Genomic DNA, 18,815 nt, shown 5'->3' on the forward strand with positions numbered 1-18,815 from the left:
CATGGTGGTACATGCCTGTAATACCAGCTACTCGGGAGGCTGAGGCAGGAGAATCATTTGAACCTGGGAGGCGGAGGTTGCAACGAGCTGAGATTGCACCATTGCACTCCAGCCTGGGCAACAAGAGCGAAACTCTGTCTCAAAAAAAAAAAAAAAAAAGAAGCTAATTTCCTTTGACAAAGCTCCTTCTCCTTAAAATAAGAATGGTTTCTGTTATCTCCAACTAAACCCTGCCTTACACAGACATCAAAAATCTAAAGACAAAAGAAATGATTAATATAACAGGTTTTAACCAGATTTGTCATTGAATAAATACAAATTACAAGATAATTTTTTAAGTTTTTCCATTTATTATTTTTAGAAGAGACATTTCTACTTATAACATTGGCAAAATTCAAAATAAATAACCAGGCCCGGTGCAGTGGCTCAAATCTGTAATCCCAGCACTTTGGGAGGCCGAGGTGGATGGATCACTTGAGGTCAGGAGTTCGAAACCAGCCTGACTAACATGGTGAAATCTTGTCTCTACAAAAATTGGCCAGGTATGGTGGCAGGCGCCTATAATCCCAGCTACTTGGGAGGCTGAGGCAGAGGTTTCAGTGAGCCAAGATCGCACCACTGCACTCCACTCTGGGCAACAAGAGCAATAATAACCAGTGATGGTAAAAACTTGAGGAAGCAGAGACACTCTCATCCATTGCTGTTGATAAAATTAGCACAAGCTTTCTCAATAACAAAGTTTTAAAAATCCATATGACCTTTGACCTAGTGATTCTATTTCTGAAAGTTTATTCTAAAGGAATAATTTAAGGATGTGTAGTAAGACTTAATGGTAAGAATGTTCAGTGAATTACTGTCTGTAGTATTTTTTTTTTTTTTTTTTTGAGATGGAGTTTCGCTGTTGTTACCCAGACTGGAGTGCAATGGCGCGATCTCGCAACCTCCTGTAATTTTTTTAAATGAAGTTAGCTCATGTCTTACTTGTTCCTGCTGGTATAACAAAATATCACAGCCAGGGTACATTATAAATAATATAAGTTGGCAGGACATGATGGCTCATGCCTGTAAGCCCAGTGCTTTCGGAGTCCAAGGCAGGTGGATCACTTGAGGTCAGGAGTTTGAGACCAGCCTGACCAACATGATGAAACCCCATCTCTACTAAAAATACAAAATTAGCAGGGTGTGGTGGTGCGCACCTGCAATCCCAGCTACTCAGGAAGCTGAGGCAGGAGAATCACTTGAACCCAGGAGGCAGAGATTGCAGTGAGCCAAGATTGTGGCATTGCACTCTAGCCTGGGCAAAAACAGCAAAACTCTGTCTCAAAAAATAATAATAATATAAGTTGACTCCTCATAGTTCTGGAGTCTGAGAAGTCGAAGATCAAGGCACCAGCAGATGCCAAAATGGCACCTTGCTGCTGCATCCTCACATGGTTGAAGGGACAAAGGCTGTATCTTCATATGGTCTAAAGGCAAAAAGGGCAAAGCGTCCCTTGAACCTCTTCTATAAGGGCACTAATCCCATTCATGAGAGCGGCGCACTCATGACTTAATCACTTCCCCAAAAGCCCCACCTCTTAAAACTATCCCATTGCATATTAGCTTTTAGTGTGTGAACTTGGGAGGGACACAAACATTCAGACCATAGCCCCTCACACTGAACAGGTGAAGACTGCTCAAATACATTATGGCACATGCCTGGAATACAAAATTATGCAGGCTTTAAAAAGTCTACGGTAGAGAAGGTAGAGCACAATTCACGCCCCTCGCTGGAACACCAAATTTTAACAACTATCTGCACACAAAAAAGCACCATCACAAGAACCAAAAATCAGATGAGCAATCACAGTACCTGGCTTTAACTTCATATCGCTAAAAGGGGCATTGAAGAGGCTCAGAGAGACAGTCTTGAACCACTGAAGCCCCTCCTCTCCCACTCCCGGCAGCAGCTATATGGCACAGAGAGATGATCTGTGCCATTTTGGGGACGGGAGAGCAGAGCAACTGGGGCACTTCACATTGAACTCGGTGCTGTCATGTCACAGTAGAAAATAAAGCTGTGCTGGGCTCAGCCAGTGCCTCTGCAGGGAGGGAACATTGAGACCAGCCCTAGCCAGAGGGGAATTGCCCATCCCAGTGGTCGGAACCTGAGTTTCTTGGCAGGCTCCACCACCGTGGGCTGAAGGGCTCTGTGCTCCTAGGTACCACCCTGGCCACACTGGGGTAGAGCAACAAGCAGGTTCCTGGAGTCCTCAAGTCCAGGCATAGGCTCTTGGACATTTCTGGACCTGCCCTGGGCCAGAGGGGTACCCGCTGCCCTGAAGGGTGAGTCCCAGGCCTGGTAGCACTGACCACAAGCTGACAAAAGAGCCTTTGGGCTTTAGGTGAATATCTGCGATGGCCTGGCAGAACCCCCCAGCAGAACCCCCTATGTTTCCATGGTGGTGATGGCCACAGGGAGAGGTTCCTCTGCGGAAAGGGCAGGGAAGCATGAGAAGGACTTTGTATTGTGGTTTGAGTGCCAGCTTAGACACAGTAGAATAGAACATCAGGTAAATTGCTAAGGTTTTTTACTGTAATCCCTGTCTCTTAGACAGCATCTCTGGACATGCCCAGGGCCTAGGGGAACTCACTGCCCTGAAGGAAAGGGTCTTGGGCAAGGCCCGGTGCTGTGCTGACTTCAGCTCTGACCCAGTGTAGTCCAGTGGTCATGGCCACAGGGGTGCTTGCTTCACCACACTCCCAGTTCCAAGGGGCTCACCATAGTGTGAGGGACCCATGTGTTTGATAAAATATAAGGGAAAAGAAGAAGTGTCTCTGCTTGGTAATCCAGATAATTTTTCTGGATTTTATACAGGACCACCAAGGTGGTAGCTTTATCAGTCTGCAAAAACGACTGCATTACTGGGCTTGGGGCCCAAGTCACTTCAAATAACTGGGAAGCCTTCCCGATGAGGATGGGCATAAACAAGCCCAGACTGTGAACACTCCAATAAATACCTAACTCTTCAATGCCCAGACACCAACGAACAAGCATCAGCACCACCCAGGAAAACACAACCCCACCAAATGAACTACAGAGTTAGCAGGGACCAATCCTGAATAAACAGAGAAACATGACCTTAAAGACAGAATTCAAAATAGCTGTTTTAAGGAAATTCAAAGAAATTCAAGATAACACAGAGAAGGAATTCAGAATTCCATCAGATAAATCTAACAGAGGTTGAAATAATTTAAAAGAAATTCTAGAGTTGAAAAATGCAATTGACATGCTGAAGAATGCATCAGTCTCTTAATAGCAGAATTAAGCAGAAGAATTAGTGAGCTTGAAGACAGGCTATTTGAAAATACACAGTCAGATAACATGGAGATAAAAGAAAAAAGAATAAAAGGCTGGGCGTGGTGGCTCAAGCCTATAATCCCAGTACTTTGGGAAACCGAGGCAGGGGAATCACAAGGTTAAGAGTTTGACACCAGCCTGGCCAACATGGTGAAACCCTGTCTATACTAAAAATACAAAAATTAGCCAGAGATGGTGGCAGATGCCTGTAGTCCCACCAGCTACTCAGGAGGCTGATGGAGGAGGATCGCTTGAACCTGGGAGATGGAGGTTGCAGTGAGCTGATATCATATCACTGCACTCCAGCTGGGTGAAAGAGTGAGGCTCGATCTCAAAAAAGAAAAAAAAAAAAAAGAATAAAAAACAATGAGGCATGCCTACCAGATCTATTATTGGCCTTAAAGAGGAGGTAGAGGAAGATCTAGTGGTAGAAAATTTATTCAAAGGGATAATATCAGAGAACTTCCCAAACCTACAGAAAGATACCAACTTTCAAATACAAGAAGATTATAGAACACCAAGCAGATTTAACCCAAAGAAGACTACCTCAAGGTATTTAATAATCTAACTCCCAAAGGCCAAGGATAAAGAAAGAATTCCAAAAGAAGCCAGAAAAAAAAAAAAAAACAATAACATACAGTGGAGCTCCAATACGTCTGGCAGCAGACTTTTCAGTAGAAACCTTATAGCTCAGGGCAGAATGGCATGACATATTTAAAGTGCTAAAGGAAAAAATTTTTATCCTAGAATAGTATATCCAATGAAAATATTCTTCAAGCATGAAGGAGAAGTAAAGACATTCACAGACAAACAAAAGCTGAGGGATTACATCAATGCCAGACTTGTCCTATAAGAAATACTAAAGAGATTTCTTCAATCTGGAAGAAAAAGATGTTAATGAGCAAAAAAGAATCATCTGAAGGTACAAAACTCACTGGGAATAGTAGGCACATAGAAAAGCACAGAATAATGTAACAATGAAGTGGTGGTGTGTACATTACTCGTCTTAATAGAAAGACTAAATGATGAACCAATCAAAAATGACTACAACAAGGCATAGATAGTACAATAAGACATAAAGAAAAACAACAAAAAGTTAAAAAGCAGGGGAATGTATTGAAACTGTAGAGTTTCTATTAGTATTTATTTACATGTTTATGCAATCTGTGTTTCATCGGTTTAAAATAATGGGCTACAAGATAGTATTTGCAAGCCTCATGGTAACTTCAAATCAAAAAAACTTACAAAGGATATACATAAAATAAAAAGCAAGAAATGGAAGCGCATCACCAGAAAAAATCACCTTCACTAAAACAAAAACAAGAAGGAAGAGATGACAGCAAAACAACCAGAAAACAAATAACAAAATGGTAGGAGTAAATCCCTACTTATCAATAATAACATTGATATATATATTTTTTTGAGATGGAATCTCTCTCTATCACCCAGGCTGGTATGCAGAGGTGCAATCTGGGCTTACTGCAACCTCTGCCTCCTGGGCTCAAACCATTCTCATCCCTCAAGCCTCCTGAGTAGCTGGAATTATAGGCGCATGCCACTATGCCTGCCTAATTTTTGTATTTTTAGTAGAGACAGGGTTTTGCCATGTTGGCCATGCTGGTCTCAAACTCCTGACCTCAGGTGACCCACCTGCCTCAGGCTCCCAACATGCTGGGATTACAGGCATGAGCTACCACACCTGGCCAGAATATTAACAAACTATCAACTCTCCAGTCAAAAGACAGAGTGGGGCCAGGCATGGCGGCTCATGCCTATAATCTCAGCATTTTGGGAGGCCCAGGCAGACGGATCGCTTAAGGCCAGGAGTTCAAGACCAACCTGGCAAAGAGGGTGAAACCCTGTCTCTACTAAAAATACAAAAATTAGCTGAGTATGATGGTGCCTGCCTGTAATCCCAGCTACTCAGGAGCCTGAGACAGTTGCTTGAACGTGGGAGGCAGAGATTGCAATGAGCCAAGATTGTGCCACTGCACTCCAGTCTGGGCAATAGAGCAAGACTCTGTCTTAAAAAAAAAAAAAAAAAAAAAAGAAGAGTAGGCTGGGAGCAGTGGTTCACACCTGCAATCTTAGAGCTTTGGGAGGCCAAAATGGGAGGATCACTTGAGGCCAGGAGTTCAAGACCAGTGCAGGCAACATAGTGAGACCCTGTCTCTACCAAAAAAAAAAATTTTTTTTTTGAGAGGGAGTCTCACTCTATTGCCCAGGCTGGAGTGCAATGGCACAATTTCAGCTCACTGCAACCTCTGCCTCCCAGGTTCAAGCAATTCTCCTGCCTTCGCTTCCCAAGTAGTTGGGATTACAGGTGCCCACTACCACGCCCAGCTAATTTTTGTATTTTTAGTAGAGATGGGATTTCACCATGTTGACTAGGCTGGTCTTGAACTCCTGACCTCAGGTGATCCACCTGCCTCAGCCTCTCAAAGTGCTGGGGTTACAGGTGTGAGTCACCACACCTCATAAGAAAAAATTAAAAAAAAAAAAGCTAGGCACGGCGGCACACACCTGTAGTCCCAGCTCCTTGGGAAGCTGAGGTGGGAGAAGTGTTGAGCTTGGGATGTCAAGACTGTAGTGACCTGTGATCACGCCACTGTACTCCAGCCTGGGTGACAGGTGAGACCCTGCCCCCACCCCCCCAAAAAAGACACAGAATGGCTCAATAGATGAAAAATCAAGACCCAATGATCTGTTGCCTAAAAGAAACATACTTCATCAATAAAGATACATATAGACTGAATATTAAGGGATGGAAAAGAATATTTCATACCAATGAAAACCAAAGAGCAGCAGTAGCTACACTCATACCAGACAAAATAAATTTCAAGACAAAAACCATAAGAAGAGACAAAGCAGTCATTGTATAATAACAAAGTGGCCAGCCATGCGTGATAGCTCATGCCTATAATCCCAACAATTTGGGATTTTGGAGGCTCTTGGGAGGCTGAGGCAGGTGGATTACCTGAGGTCAGGAGTTCGAGACAAGCCTGGCCAATATGGTGAAACCCCATCTCTACTAAAAATATAAAAAAATTAGCTGGATATGGTGGTGGGTGCCTGTAATCCCAGCTACTTGGAAGGCTGAGGCAGGAGAATTGCTTGAACCTGGGAGGCGGAGGTTGCAGTGAGTCGAGATTGCGCCACTGCACTCCAGCCTAGGAAACAAAGGGAGACTCTGTCTCAAAAAAATAATAACAAAAGGGTCAATTCAGCAAGAAGATATAATGATTGTAAATATATATGCATCCAACACTGGAGCACTCAGATATATAAAGCAAATATTATTAGAACTAAAGAGAGAGACAGACCCCAATACAAAAATAGCTGGAGACTTCAACACGCCACTTTCAGAAAATCAAAGAACATCAAAACAGCCGGTAAAATCAACAAAGAAACATCAGATTTAATCTGCCCTATAGAACAAATGGACCTAATAAATACTTATAGAACATTTCATCCAACACCTGCAGAATACACATTCTTCTCAGTACCTGGATTATTCTCAAGGATAGATCACATGTTAGTCACAAACAAGTCTTTAAACATTCAAAAAAAAAAAAAACTGAAATAATATCAAGTATCTTCTCTGACCACAGTGGTATAAAACTAAAAATCAATAATAAGAGGAATTTTGGAAACTGTACAAACATATGGAAATTAAACAATATGCTCCTGGATGACAAGTCAATGAATGAAGAAATTAAGAAGGAATTCGAAAAATTTGTTGAAACAAATGATAATGGAAACACAACATACCGAAACCTATGGGATATAGTAAAAGCAGTACTAAGAGGGAAATTTATAGCTCTAAGTGCCTACATCAAAAAAGAAGAAAAATTTCAAATAAATAACCTAACAATGCATCTTTACAAACCTAGAAAAGTGAGAGCCAACCAAATCCAAAATTAGTAGAAGAAAAGAAATAATAAAAATCAGAGCAGAAATAAATAAAATTTAAAATCATATAATAAACATCAAAAAGGTTAGTTTTTTTGAAAATATGAACAAAATTGACAAATCTTTAGCCAGACTAAGGAAAAAAGAGAGAAGACACAAAATAAAGAAAATCAGAGATGAAAAAGTAGACATTACAATTGATACTGCAGAAATTCAAAGGATCATTAGTGGCTACTATGAGCAACTATATGCCAATAAATTGGAAAATCTGGAAGAAATGGGTAACTTCCTAGACATATACAACCTATCAAATTGAACCATGAAGAAATCCACAACTTGAACAGACCAGTTACAAGTAATAAGATTGAAGCTGTAATGAAAAGTCTCCCAGTAAAGAAAAGCCCAGGACTTAATGGTTTTCACTGTTGAATTCTGTCAGACATTTAAAGAACTAATACCAACTCTACTCAAACTGTTCCAAAAAATACAGGAAAAGGGAATACCCCCAATCTCATTCTACAAAGCCAGTATTATCCTGATACCCAAACCAGACAAAGACACATTAAAACAAAACAAAACAACTGTAGGCAAGTTTCTCTGATGAATATAAATGCAAAAATCAACAAAACCTAATTCAAAACAAAATTTGTTTTACCAGCAAACCAAATTCAACAATACATTTAAAAGATTATTCATCATGGCCAAGTGGGATTTGTTCTAGGGATGCAAGGATAGTTCAACATACACAAATCAATTAATGTGTATTAATATCAACAGAATGAAGGAGAAATACCATATGATCATATCAATCATATTATCAAAAACCATATGATCAAACCATATGATGCTGAAAAAGCATTAGGTAAGGTTCAACATCTCTTCATATTAAAAACCCTCAAGGCCGGGCGCGGTGGCTCACGCCTGTAATCTCAGCACTTTGGGAGGCCGAGGCGGGTGGATCATGAGGTCAAGAGATCGAGACCATCCTGGTCAACATAGTGAAACCCCGTCTCTACTAAAAATACAAAAAATTAGCTGGGCATGGTGGCACATGCCTGTAATCCCAGCTACTCGAGAGGCTGAGGCAGGACAATTGCCTGAACCCAGGAGGCGGAGGTTGCGGTGAGCCGAGATCGCGCCATTGCACTCCAGCCTGGGTAATAAGAGCGAAACTCCGTCTCCAAAAAAAAAAAAACCCTCAAAAACTGGGTACAGAAGAAACACACCTCAGCGTAATAGAAGTCATATATGCCAGACCCATAGCTACTATCATACTGAATAGGGAAAAACTGAAAGCCTTTCCTCTTAGATCTGGAACATGACAAGGATGCCCATTTTCACCACTGTTATTCAACACAGTACTGGAGGTCCTAGCTAGAGCAATCAGATGAAAAAGGTATAGGCCAGGCATGGGGGCTCATGCCTGTAATCCCAGCACTTTGGGAGGCTGAGGTGGGCAGATCACTTGAGGTCAGGAGTTCAAGAACAGCCTTGCCAACATGGCAAAACCCTGTCTCTACTAAAAATACAAAAAGCCAGGTATGATGGTGGTCACCTGTAGTCCCACCTACTCAGAAGGCTGAGGCAGGAGAATCACTTGAACCCGGGAGGTGGAGGTTACAGTGAGCCAAGATCACACCACTGTACTCTAGCGTGGGTAACAACAGCAAAACTCTGTCTCAAAAAAACAAACCAAAAAAAGACAAAGTCAAGTTATCCTTGTTTGCAGAGAATATAATCTTATACTTGGAAAAACCTAAAAACTTCATCAAAAAACTATTAGAACTGATCAATTCAGTAACATTGCAGGATACAAAATCAACATATGAAAATCAACAGCATTTTTATATGCCAACAATGAACAATCTGATAAAGAAATCAAAAAAGTAATCCTATTTATAGTAGCCACAAATAAAATTAAATACCTAGAAATTACTCAAAGAAGCAAAAGATTTCTATTATAAAAACTATAATATAAGAATGAAATAAATTGAAGAGGACACAAAAAAGAAAAATATTCCATGTTCATGGATTGAAAGAATCAATATTATTAAAATATCCATACTACCCAAAGCAATCTACAGATTCAATGCAATCCCTACCAAAATACCAATGCCATTCTTCATAGAAATAGAAAAAAAAATGCTAAAGTTTATATGGAACCCTGAAAGACCCAGAAAAGCCAAAACTATCCTGAGCAAAAAGAACAAAACTGGAGGAATTACATTACCTGACTTCAAATAATACTACAGAGCTATAGTAACCAAAACAGCATGGTACTGGCATAAAAACAGCCACAGACCACAAAGAACCAAATCCACACACCTACAGTAAACTCATTTGTGACAAAGGTGCCAAGAACACACTGGGAAAAAAAGTCTCTTTAATAAATGGTGCAGGGAAAAGTGGATATCTAAGACTGAAATCTAAGACCTCAAATTATGAAACTACTACCAGAAAACATTGAGGAAATTCTCCAGGACATTGGTCAAGGCAAAGATTTCTTGAGTAATATCCCACAAGCACAGTCTACCAAAGCAAAAATGGACAAATAGGATCACATCAAGTTAAAAAGCTTCCACACAGCAATAGAAACAATAAAAAATGTGAAGAGACAACACAGAATGGGAGAAAATATATGCAAACTACCTATCTGACAAGAGATCCATAAAAAGAATATAGAAGGAGTTCAAACAATTCTATAGGAAAAAATCTAATTATCCAATCAAAAAATGGGCAAAAGATTTGAATAGACATTTCTCAAAAGAAGACATACAAATGGCAAACAGGCATATGAAAAAGTGCTTAACATCACTGATCACCAGAGAAATGCAAACCAAAACTACAGTGACATGTCATCTCACCCATTAAAATGGCTTTTATCCAAATCTCAGGCAATAACAAATGCTGGTAAGGATGTGGAGAAAAGGGAACCCTTGTACACTGTCGGTGGGAATGTAAATTAGTATAATGATCATGGAGAACAGTTTGGAGGTTCCTCAAAAGCCTAAAAATAGAGCTATCATATGATCCAGCAATCCCACTGCTGGTATATACCAAAAGGAAGAAAATCAATATATCAAAGAGATATCTGCATTCCCAAGTTTTCTGCAGCACTGTTTGCAACAGCCAAGATTGGGAAGCAACCTAAGTGCCCATGAACAGATGAATGGATAAAGAAAATGTACTATACACAAGGGAGTACTCATTCAGCCATAAAAAAGAATGAAATTCTGTAATTTGCAACAACATGGATAGAACTGGAGGTCATTATGTTAAGTGAAATACGCCAGGCACAGAAAGACAAACATTGCATATTCTCACTTATTCATGGGACCTAAAAATCAAAATAATTGAATTCATGGAGTTAGAGAAGAGAAGGATGGTTTCCAAAGGTTTGGAGGGTGGTACAGTAGGGGGGAGCTGGGGATGGTTAATGGGTACCACTAAAATTTGAAATAAGACCTAGTATTTGATAGCACAAGAGGGGAACTATAGTCAATAACAATTATACATTTAAAAATAACTGAAACCCCCTATGGAGGCTGAATAAAAGCTCAGAATGTAGAAGAGGCTCACTCATTGCAGATAGCTGCAAACAGAAACCAACTGCTTGCCGGGCATGGTGGCTCACGCCTGTAATCCCAGCACTTTGGGAGGCTGAGGTGGGTGGATCACCTGAGGTCAGGAGTTTGAGACCAGCCTGGCAAACATGGTTAAACCCCATCTCTAATAAGAACAAAAAAATTATCTGGGCATGGTGGCAGGCACCTGTAATCCCAGCTACTAGGGAGGCCAAGGCAGGAGAATCGCTTGAACCCAGGAGGTGGAGGTTGCAGTGAGCTGAGATTGCACCACTGGACTCCAGCCTTGGTGACAGAGCAAGACTCCATCTCAAAAAAAAAAAAAAACCAACTGCTGCCCTGGCATTTTAATGACAGGATGGGAGCCTGTTTAATGCCTTTATCGTCATTCCATACAAGCTCCACTTACAATGCCACTCTAAGCTCCCACTGCAGCCTTGACCCAACCCACTTCCCACCCTAGTCACGGCTTTTTTTTTTTTTTTGAGATGGAGTCTAGCTTTTATGACCAGGCTAGAGTGCAGTGGTGCGATCTCAGCTCACTGCCACCACCACCTCCCAGGTTCAAGCGATTCTCCTGCCTCAGCCTCCAGAGTAGCTGGGATTACAGATGCTCACCACCATGCCCAGCTAATTTTTGTAGGCTAGTCACTGCTACTATTTCCCTATTCCTGCTTCAGATGGCCCATGGTTGTTGCCACCATTTAAAAATCATGTCAACATTGATTGGACTCCATTCTATACTCAGCTTGGTGCCCAAGGTTGCTGTGACCAAGTGCTACCAAAGAGAAACTTCTAGGTGGCCTGGGATGACCCCAGGAAGCTTCTCTGGGAGAAGTGGGCTTACCAAGCTCTGGACAGATGCAAGTAGTTGAGACAGGCAGGGAGCTGGCTTGCATAAGGGCTCAGACGCAGGACTGTGTTGAAACCCATCTGGCTTGGGCAGAGGATCTGAAATGAGACCTCCTCCCTAGAAGCTCAGGATGTATTTGTTAGAAGTACGGAAAGGATGGTAAGACACGGAAGAGCGAGCTGATTAATTTGGATGTCAAGTTGAGGGAATGCTCTGAGCACCCCAGAGATATGCTGAAAATGTACTTTAGGAAAATCTATCCGTACAGGATGGGTAAGGAAGGGTGACATGGTTATGAGAAAGCTGGGCTGCAGCCCACTACCCAACAGAGAAAGAACTTAGGGAGGCAGCCATAGAAATAAAAATCACTGGATTTTAGGGCCAGGCGTGGTGGCTCCTGCCTGTAATCCCAGCACTTTGGCAGGCTGAGGTGGTAAGATCACCTGAGGTCAGGAGTTTGAGACCATCCCAGGCAACATGGTGAAACACTGTATCTACCAAAAATACAAAAATTAGATCGGCATGGTGGTGGGCGTCTGTAATCACAGCTCCTCAGGAGGCTGAGGCAGGAGAATCACTTGAACTGGGGAGTAAAAGGTAGCACTGAGCCAGGATCACACCACTTCACTCCAGTCTGGGCAACAGCAAGACTCCATGTAAAAAAAAAAAAAAAAAAAAATTTCACTGAATTTTAGAGCCTAATTCTGTGAAGGTCCAAATGAGGAAAAGATCACAGATGGTGCTGATGTCTCAACCTGAGAAGAGTTGATTCACTTCCCTGCCTCTTCCTGTCCATTCACGCTGAACACCAAGTGCTTACATGCAGCAGGCCCTGTGAAAGAGCTAGAGAGAAATAAGATGGGTAAGCGGCAGCACCGCCCACAAGAAGCCCATTGCTTAGTGCGAGAGAAGATGAAATCAAAAGATGGCTATAAAAGTGCAGAATAACGCTAGTGCTAGGCCCATGGGCTGCAGAGCGTGGAAGAAGGGCTCTAATCTGTTCTGACAGCATTGCCATCTGCATTACCACCCCTTCCCCACACTGGCTCCCTCTGACAAGGCTTTAAAGAGGCAAATGACTCTGAAAAATCCCCACAGGGCTTGGGCAGAACTTCCAGGCCCTGTGAGGAGAGCCCTGTAGATGAGGAGGAGCTCCAAGAAGCCTGTTGCCCTTTCCTGAGCATGAGGTGTGGAGATGCACCCCATTAGTACCAGGATGTCACATATTTCATTAGCTCTGTTCTCTTGTTAACTTCTTCCTATCTTCTCTCCTCCTACTATTCTGCAGGTAATGCTGAAATCCTGGATGTTGGAGCTAGAAATGATACTTCAGTACACACTCCCTTATTTTGCAGATGAAGAAACTGCCCTGGCAATGTTCCTCGTTCTTCATCCCTCTCCACCTGTTCTGCCAACAAAATTGTGCTGGGTCATTAGAAAGCTAAGTGACAAATACACAATAATGTGTCAGTGAAGTCACAGAATGGTGTTAAAAGCTGGTAATGACTTCATGTGTTTTTCCTATTAGGGTCATTTATATTTTATTACCAAATGTTTTTTGGTTTTGAGATGGGGGTCTCGCTCTTTAACCAAAACTGGAGTGCAGTGACATGATCACAGCTCACTGCGGCCTTGACCGCCTGGGCTCAAGTGATCCTTCCACCTCAGCCTCCTGAGTAGCTAGGACCACAGACATGTGCCAACATGCCTGGCTAATTTTTTTTTTTTAATTTTGGTAGAGACGGGCAGATGGTGGTGTCTCACCATGTTGCCCAAGCTGCTCTCGAACTCCTAGGCTCAAGCAATTCTCCCGCCTTGACTTCCCAAAGTGCTACAATTACAGGCATGCGCTACCACACCTGGCCTTTATAACTCTCTTAAAAATTTGTTTATTTTTGGCAGTATGGCCACCGGCACTGCAGCCGCCTTAGCGTTTTTGAGTCAGGAGAGCCGAACGCCGGCCAGGGGTGTTGTGGGCTTGCGAGTCCCAGCTCCTGTCACTATGGATTTCTGCTGTGAGCTCTCCGGCCACACCCGCTCCTTCATCTTTAAGGTAGAGGAAGAGGATGATGCAGAGCATGTGCTGACACTAACCATGCTTTGCCTCACCGAGGGAGCCAAAGACGAGTGTAATGTGGTAGAAGTTGTGGCCCAGAACTATGACCATCGGGAGATCGCAGTCCCTGTGGCCAACCTCAAGCTGTCCTGCCAATCCATGCTCAGCCTGGACAACTTCCAGCTCCAACCACCTGTAACTTTCCACCTGAAGCTGGGCTCTGGCCCTGTGCAGATCACTGGGAGGCACTAGATTGTTTCAATGAGCAATGATGTTTCTGAGGAGATCGAGGAAAAGGAAGAGGGCAATGAGGAGGAGGAAGCTGAGCTGTGCCCCATCCTTCCTGCCAAAAAGCAGAGGGACAGGCCCTAGCCCTCCTCGGTCATTTCCACGTGCCATGCACCACCATGCACCTCCATGCACCCTGTTCCCCAACAAGTTTCAAGAATTGTAAATTTTTCTTCTTCCTAGAAGAGGAGAGCTTGGGTGGAGTTTGGGCGGGAGGGACTTGGGCACTGGTGCTAGGAGAGGGCCAGTGCTCCACAGGACCTTGGTTTTCTGGTCTTGCACCATGCCTGGGGCCTCTCTTCCCACCTGTCTGTGAGGATTGGAGGTTAATGCCTGAAGCGCAGAACTACACATTTTTAACACTTTTTACATTTTTGGATAAAAGTTGAAATAAAGTGGTGTGGGGTTTTTGCAAAAAAAAAAAAAAAATTGTTTATTTTTGTATATTTACAGGTGAAATTGCAGGTTTCTTCCATGCATATATTGTATAGTATTACTAGAAGTTTTTAAAAGCCCTTAACGAAAAACAGATGAAGGGATGCACCCCCCCAGGTGGAGTATCAGGTAACAGAAGGTCTACAACAGTCCGGATAAAAGAGCACTGTTTTCTCAGCGGTCTGACCAAAGAAGTCTCTGTTTTTAATACACACACAGGCATTTATTGTTTAGCAGCAGCTACCTACCCTTTGCCTACAAAAGACCAGAACCTACAAAAGACTAGGTTGATGTCTTTGGAAATGGAGAGGCGGAAAGATGGTGGTGCCTTTTCTCACCCATCACGAGGGTCATGGCTGGCACTCCTAAGTAAGAGGTCAGCAGGATTTGTTCTCTGAGGACGCAGTAAAGAAACTGGCCAAAACCTCTAGTTGCCCTCAGTGCTTGTTATACACTGATTACAATGCACTAGCATGCTAAAAGACACTCTCGCCGGCACCATGACAGTTTACAAACACCATGGCGACACCCAGAGGTGATTTTGTAGGGCTTAAAATGGAGGAACCAGGCTGGGCGTGGTGGCTCACACCTGTAATCCCAGCACTTTGGGAGGCTAAGGCAGGTGGATCATGAGATCAGGAGATCAAGACCATTCTGGCCAACATGGTGAAACCCTGTCTCTACTAAAAGCACAAAAATTAGCCAAGCATGGCAGCACACACCTGTAATCCCAGCTACTTGGGAGACTGAGGCAGGAGAATTGCCTGAACCTGGGAAGCAGAGGCTGCAGTGAGCCAAGATCGTGCCACTGCACTCTAGTCTGGGCAAAAGAGCAAGACTCTCAACAAAAAAGGGAGGGTGGGTGAACCCTAAGTTCTGGGAATTCTCCATTCCTTTTCTAGAAAATTCATAAATAATTCACCCCTTATTTCATATATAATTAAGGAGTAGCTAGCCAGCAATCCCTAAGTGCTACTTTGCCGATGGGGTAGCCGGCTGTGTCTATGGAGTAGGCATTTTCCTGTAATCTGTTGCTTGAATAAACTCGCTTTGCTTTCACTTTACTCTTTTGGCTTACTCAGGAATTCTTTCTTGCACAAAACCAAGAACTCCCAGAATGAGCCCCTATTTTGGGGTTCGCCAGCATCACTCCCATAACAAAAGACAGATTAGCAAAAGAAAAGCATAACAATTTATTTAATCAAGGTTTTACTTGACACAAGAACTTTCAGAAATAAAGGCCTGGTGACTCAAGAAAGACTGTCTTTCGTTTTGTTTTGTTTTGTTTGAGACGGAGTTTCACTCTTGCTGCCCAGGCTAGAGTGTAATGGCACGATCTCAGCTCACTGCAACCTCCACCTCCCAGGTTCAAGCAATTCTCCTACCTCAGCCTCCCTAGTAGATGGGATTACAGGCTCCCGATACCACACCTGGCTAATTTTTTGTATTTTTAGTAGAGACGGGGTTTCACCATGCTGGCCACACCGGTTTCGAACTCCTGACCTCAAGAGATCCACCTGCCTGGGCCTCCCAAAGTGCTGGGATTACAGGCATGAGCCACTGTGCCCAGCCAACTGTTTGTTTTAATACTTAGTTTTGATGAAGAAAGGACAGCCTTGTATAAATGTAATTGGACACAAAAGTATCATCTACAGGTGATAGACTGAGTGAGAGAAAACCAGCAAGCCTGTCTGTTTGGATTCTTCTTGGCCTCTCTGTTTAGTATTCCTTCCTCCTGGGTATGAGGCAGAGCCTCTCTGGAGTGAGAATCTTCAAGGGAGAAGGGAAAAGGAAGAATGTGACCTATTCAGGTTTTAGGGCTTGCTTTTAGGGAGAGGGATTCTAGTCTCAATAACCAGCCTTGGGGAAGAGGAATTTTGGGTTCTATGACTTGTATCATGGGAGAAGGTCAGCAAGACCTTGTATCTTCCAATCTCTTTTCGTTCCAGGGACTCAGCATACCAAGTCCCAGTTATTTGGGGTGTCATGTTCTGAGACCCAACAGAAATAACTAAGGTAGTCTTAGTCCCTCTAAGGGCCCATATCAGACCATGCCAAACAAAACACAGTACTAAATTTCAAAATAACAAAGAGGAATCTCACTCATCCTTCCATGTCCTTTGACAAGTGCCCACCATAACCACATCTATTCAACATAGTACTGGAGGTCCTAGACAGTGCAGTAAGACAAGAAAAACAAAGTGAAGGGGCTCAGAACATGCTGCCCCCAAATATGCTACTTTGACATATTGATTATTTTAAGCTAAAAGCAGTTGAGAACCACACTGAAAAAGCTCTTTGCCTCCCCCAAACTGTCTAAAATAAAGTATAAATTTCCCTTTTGTAAAATAAATTCACATTTATAAAGGAAATTTCCATTAATAAAAGTATCTGTATCAGGAAGAAAGTTATTCTGAGACAAGCTTTATCACCTGAAAGACAATCTTATATTCATAAGACAACCCTTACTTGCCATACATATCCTCCCCTCACCGTCCCATAATTTCCTTCCACCACCCCCTAGAACCTCCAAGCCCTTATTCCTTTATGTGGCACAGGATGATACATAAATCTCAAACATGTAGCCACTTCCTTAAGTCTGATGTTTTTGTGGGACTCCCATGCATATGTATGTAATTAAAATTGTTTTCCTCCTGTTAATCCATCTTATATCAATGTAATTCTTGTGTGTGTGTGTGTGTGTACATGTGCACCGAGGTCTTGCTCTGTCACCTAGGATGGAGTACAGTGGCACAATCTCAGCTCACTGCAACCTCTGCCTCCTGGGCTCAAGTGATCTTCCCAACTCAGCCACCTGTGTAGCTGGAACCACAGGTGCATGCCCAGTTAATTTCTGTATTTTTTTAGTAGAGACAGAGTTTTGCCATATTGCCCAGGCTGGTCTCGAACTCCTGGGCTCAAGCAATCTGCCCACCTCAGCCTTTCAAAGTGCTGGGGTTACAGGTGTGAGCTATCATGCCTGGCCTTTTTTCGAATTTTTAAAAATTTAATTCTTAGATCAGCAACAGAACCTAGAAATGAAGAAGGAAGCAATTTTTCCTCCCCTATAAAAGAAAGGTATAAAGATTGGACAGGAAGAAGTAAAAGTATATTTATTTATAAATAACATGGCTACAAACTTAGAAAATATAAAACAAACCACAATTAGAATTAATACGTTCAGCAAAGTCATAGGCTACAAGGTCAATATACAAAAATCAGTTATATTACCATATAACAAAAAAAAATTTTAACGCAAAAAATTTTAAATACCACGTATAATAACATCAAACATCAAAATACCTAAGAACAAATAACATAATACCTAAAAAAAAAAACCTAAGAAAAAGATGTGCCCAATCCCTATGTTAAACACCGTAAAGATTTCTGGGAGAAATGAAAGACTAAAATGAATAGAGATATTCCAACAAAAAGGAGGAAAAATAAAAGGATCTATGTGGTGGGAAGGTTTCTATACTCCACTTGACATGACAAAACACTAATTCTAATTAGACCAGGCAATGTTAAGCATGTACACTGTAATCCCTAGAGCAAGCACTAAAACACATATACAAAGAGATATAATTTAAAACTCTATAGTTCAATTAAAATGGAATACTAAAAATGTTCAAGTAATCTAAAACAAGGCAGGAAAGGGATAATAAAGAAATAAAGAATAGAAGGAATAAACAAAAAAGAAATAAAATAAAAATCTGAATCCAAACATATCAATAACTACATTCAACATAAATGATATAAACCAGGGGTCAGTAAAAGTCCAAACAGTAAATATTTTTGAACTTGTCAAAATGGACTCTGTTGCAACCACACAGCTCGGCTTTTGTAGCAGAAAAGTAGCCATAGAAAATACATAAATGAGCCGGGCATGGTGTCTGTAATCCCAGCACTTTGGGAGGCGGAGGTGGGGTGGGGGGCTCACTTGAGGTCAGGAGTTAGAGACCAGCCTGGCCAACATGTGAAATCCCATCTCTACTAAAAATACAAAAATTGGCCAGGCATGGTGGCAGGCACCTGTAATCCCAGCTACTTAGGAGGCTGAGGCAGGAGAATCACTTGAACCCAGGTGGCGGAGGTTGTAGTGAGCCAAGATTGAACCACTGCTCTCCAGCCTGAGCAACAGAGTGAGACTCTGTCTCAAAAAAAAAAAGAAAATACATAAATGAGCATGGCTGTGTTTTAATAAAACTTTATTTACAAAACAGGCAGCTGGCCAGATTTAACCCACATAGTTTGCTGATCCCTGATCTAAACAAACCAACTGAAAGAGATTTTCAGAGTGAATTAAAAAAAAAAAAAGGACCAAACTATATGCTGTCTGCAAAACCA

General features: G+C 42.2%; 1 pseudogene; it reads left to right on the plus strand.

Annotated features, from left to right (window-relative positions):
- Positions 1–13,592: 13,592 nt before the first annotated feature.
- On the plus strand, positions 13,593–14,117 carry LOC105717970 (nucleoplasmin-3-like; annotated as a pseudogene).
- Positions 14,118–18,815: the final 4,698 nt, after the last annotated feature.

The sequence above is a fragment of the Aotus nancymaae genome, unplaced genomic scaffold (assembly GCF_030222135.1).
Source record: "Aotus nancymaae isolate 86718 unplaced genomic scaffold, 86718_ANA_hifiasm-v0.15.2.pri h1tg000040l, whole genome shotgun sequence".
NCBI lineage: Eukaryota > Metazoa > Chordata > Mammalia > Primates > Aotidae > Aotus > Aotus nancymaae.